Below are 4,720 nucleotides of genomic sequence, written 5' to 3'. Positions count from 1 at the left end.
AACCCTCGGCGATATACATCCGAACCTTCTCAATATACATTGTAGTTGGTTTTTGTGTCCCTTTACCTGTTGCTCTTTCCCCCCGTCTCTCTCTCCCCTTCCTTCCTCCACTACATCATATCTGTTCACTTCTGTAATAGCCATTTATATTTCTTTTTCTTTATGGCTTGTGGTTTTGAGGCATAGAAAGGTCTAACTCCGAAGTTAATCAAAACCCTCGTCTGTTTTCTTATGGTGCTTTTATGGTTTCTTTTCCTTTTTTTTTTTTTTTTTTATCCACTGGTTCTTGGAGCTGGAAGTGTCTCTTGTCATTCTCTCAGCAATGAGTGCAATGCTGGACCCCAAAAGGCTTGGGGTTCAGGGCAGAGAAAGGAGTTGCCATGGTGGAGTCGTCTTGATGCTGGCTCTGACCTCCTTCAGCCCTGCTAGAAATCCCTTCCAGCAGATCTCCTTTCCTCTTCCCTTCCTCCAGCACTCATTGTATTTAGGCTGGCACAGGGGGTCCCGAGTTGAGAGGGACTCTGCCCTGCTTGGGGAGCTTCCAGCCTGAAGGGTGAGACAAGCACAAGGCCAGAACGGAATTCAAGCCATGCGACAGATACAGAACCAGGGCTGGGAGCACATGGGCAAGAGGAGGGAATTTTTTAAAAATTATTTTCTTGGGCCGGCCCGTAGCTCACTCGGGAGAGTGCGGTGCTGATAACACCAAGGCCACGGGTTTGGATCCTATATAGGGATGGCCGGTTCGCTCACTGGCTGAGCGTGGTGCTGACAGCACCAAGTCAAGGGTTAAGATCCCCTTACCAGTCATCTTTAAAAAAAAAAAATTATTATTTTCTTTATTTAAATTTTTTTTTATTCATTAATATTATTTTTTTTTACATTCTAAAATGTTGCGGAGCAGTTGGGGGGATTGGGGCAGGGGAAGGGGGCGGGAAATAGGGTGGGAGGAGGAGGAAGGAGGGGGACGTGGTCGAGGCCTGTGGCACCAAGATGGGGGATTCTAATGGGGGAGTTTGGGAGGTTCCAGTGGGGAGCTGGCATCTGAGCTGAGCCCTAAGGATGAGGGGAAATGGAATGGCAGTAAAGGGAAGAGGAGACACTTCAGTGTAGCAGCAGCAGGAGCAAAGACAGGGCGGTGGGAAAATCAGCCTGAAACCCAGCCTGGAGGGGATTTCGTGGATCATAGGTCCTCAAGGACAGGGACAGGGTACGACTTACCTCCATGCCCCTTCTCTGTGCCAGAGGAGGCATTAGCCACAGTTTGACGAATGAAACGAAGCAGAAGGACACCGGGCTTAGAGTCTAGGCTAAATCATTTTCTCTACTCTGACAGCGAGAAGCAAAGACCCCACCAAGGCTGTGCTAGCATCTCAGAACCTGGGCAGTCGCTGTACACCACTGCCCCCTTGTGGCTGACCTGGGAATTCTCTCTGACTGGCCTCAGGTGTCAGGTCTAAGCAGAGCAAGACCCTGAACCAAAGGGGACGAGAAGGCTAAGTGGGTCTCAGAGAATTGAAAAACCACGAAAACTGGGCCGGCCCTGTGGCACACTCGGGAGAGTGCAGCGCTGGGAGCGCAGCGCTGCTCTCGCCACGGGTTCGGGTCCTATACAGAACTGGCCGGTGCGCTCACTGGCTGAGCACCGGTCACGAAAAAGACAAAAAAAAAAAAAAAAAAAAAAAAAAAAAAAAAAGAAAAACCACGAAAACCTGATCTGAGAATGTCTGGGTCTCTTGGACCCTCAGAGGCCATCTGGTATGACTTCGTTATTACATATGGAGAAATCAAGTCACAAAGATGGTAGTGGCAGGAAGTGGAGAAGAGAACACCAGATTTGGTGAAAGACAGCCCTCAGTTTGCAGCCTGGCTCTATTCCCTACTGGTTGTAGGACCTTGGGCAGCTGGCCTCAAGTCTCTGAGCGACAGTTTCCATATCTGTAAAATGAGGCCTGGCATCTGCCAGATTTCTCTTTTCTGGTAATGTTAGGCTAAGTTACTCAGATCAATTTTCCTTTTGAAAACAGCTAAACATGCTGGTATATGAGGCTACTTCAAAAAGCTCATAGGAAGGTTTGTATTATCTTTTAATTTTATTTTTCCACAAACTTTTTGAAGTACCCTCATACTGGTATAACCAGAGAGTAAGGAGTTACCAGAACAAAATTAAAGGGTAAACAGACTCAAACAGATAAACCAAGCAGGAAATTCACTTTTGCTCTGAGAGCATTTCCTGATCCACAAACTTTTTGAAGTACCCTCATACTGGTATAACCAGAGAGTAAGGAGTTACCAGAACAAAATTAAAGGGTGAACAGACTCAAACAGATAAACCAAGCAGGAAATTCACTTTTGCTCTGAGAGCATTTCCTGATTCTGACCAATTTGAACTGTTGTTTTGATGACTTCCCTGGCCAAGGGGCACAAATAAAAGTCTAGAGCACATGGTGGAATATCAAATAGAGGACCATCCCCAGAATAAGGTGGGATCCCAAGGAGCTGTACTCTCAGAAGAAAACCAGCCCTGGTATGGACTTGTGGCCCTAGTTTGTATCTCCTAGGTAGTCTGTATTAACAATCCTTGAACTTGCACTGAGGTGACTTCAGAATATTTGTGCCTCAGCCTCCTGGAAGAAGCAAATGGAAATCTTCTTTAGAGAGGAATACCTTCAGTCTAGGCTCCAAACTAGTCACACAAATACATTTTCAAGTATAAATGGCAAGCACATAGTAAAAGATAATCAGGCACACAAGTAAATGAGACCCCATGGCAAGAACCAAAAGAAAGAAGAGACAATAAGAACATACCCATAAAGAATTCAAATAGTGGAATTATTTTACATAGAATATAAAACAACTATGTTTAAATAAACAAAAGACTAGCTTGAAAACATTTGCATTAATCAGGGAAAGTATAAAAGCAACGGTAGATTTGAAAAATAGATTTGATAAATTTATTTGAAAAATAATTTGCTAAATTGAACTTGTAGAGATGAATAATATAATAACTAAAATTAAAAAGTCAACATCAAGTTTAAAGCAGATTGGACACTGCTGAAAAGAGAATTGGTGAATTAGAAGAAAGGTCAGAAGAAACTATCCAGAATGAGCATAGGGAGACATAAAGATTTTAAAATGATACAGAACAAAAAGCAAAAGACATGGAGAATAAGTGAGAAACATGTAACATGTATTTAATTGGAACTTCAGGAGGGGAGAAGAGACAGTTGGTTAGAGCATGGTGTTATAACAGCAAGGGTTCAGATCTCCTTGCTGGCCAGCTGCAAAAAATAATAATAATAAAAAAAATAAAATAAAAGGAGAGAAGAGAGACAATGGGGAAGAAGGGTCAATGACTGAAAATTTCCCAGAACTGATTAAAGACATTAATTTACAGATTCAAAAAACCCAATCAATCCCAAGCAGGATAATTTAAAAAAATCTTTCACCTAGAAAAGGCTACGTAATGTATGATTCCAACTACATGACATTCTAGAAAAGGCAAAACCATGGAGACAGTAAAAAGATCAGTAGTTGCCAGGGGCTTGGGAGGAATGAGGATGAACAGGTTAGCACATAGGAATTTTTAGGACAGTGAAACTATTTTGTATGATACTGTAATGGCATATATATATATATATATATATATAAATAAAATTATAAATTGTCAAATCCCATAGAATGTACAACACAAAGAGTGAACCTTAATGTAAACTATGGACTTTGGTTGATGATAATTGTGGTTCATCAGTTGTAACAAACATACTATACCCACGTGGATGTTGATGTTGAGGGAGGCTGTGTGGGAGAGAGGGAGGGAGCATGTGAGAACTCTCTGTACTTTCTACTTGATTTCACTGTGAACCTAAAACTGCTCTAAAAAAGGAAGTCTATTATTTTTAAAATTGCACTTGGACATATGATGGTGAAACAGCAGAATACCAAAGATAAAGAGAAAAATCTTAAACATTTCCAGGAAAAAAAAAAGAAAGACAGATTATCTTCAAAAGAGCAAGATAGGCTGAGAGTTGACTTCTCAAAAGCAACAATAAAAAGAAGAAGACAGCAGAAGTATTATTTTCAATGTGCTAAAAGAAAATAACTGCCAGGCTAGAATTTTATGAAGATGAAATAAAGACATTTTCAGACAAACAAAAACTGTACGATTATGCTACCAGCAGACTTCAGGTGGAAACAAAGAGTACAGATAGAAGGTCAGAAATGTTAAAAAGAATAAAGAGTAATTAAATGGCAAATATGTGGGTAAATCTAAACAAACCTTGACTATATATAAAAAAATGTATTGTGGTTAAAATAGAAAACAATATAGAATTCAAATACATGAAAAAAATAATAAATAAGTCAGGAGGTAGGAATTAAACTGCCATAAGGTCTTTACATTGTCTAGGAGTACAGTAAATGTGTTGATTAACTCTAGACTTGAACAAGTTAAGTATGTGTATTATAACACCTAGGATAACCGGTAAAACAATAAAAACAGAGAATATAATTTCCAAATAAGTTAATGGGAGCAGAGGTCTCCTCAGGGTGAGGTCTACTAACAACAACGATGACATTAATATCAGACAAAGTGAACTTTAAGGCAAGAAGTACTATTAGGACTAGAGAGGATCACTGTATAATAATAAATGGATCAAGTCATCAGGAAGATATATCAATTTATATACACCTACACATCAATAAGAAAAAAGACAACCTA

The sequence above is a fragment of the Galeopterus variegatus genome, unplaced genomic scaffold, assembly GCF_000696425.1.
Source record: "Galeopterus variegatus unplaced genomic scaffold, G_variegatus-3.0.2 Scaffold2359, whole genome shotgun sequence".
Lineage (NCBI taxonomy): Eukaryota > Metazoa > Chordata > Mammalia > Dermoptera > Cynocephalidae > Galeopterus > Galeopterus variegatus.
The sequence above is the reverse complement of the archived record's forward strand: the minus strand, read 5'-3'. Positions refer to the sequence as shown.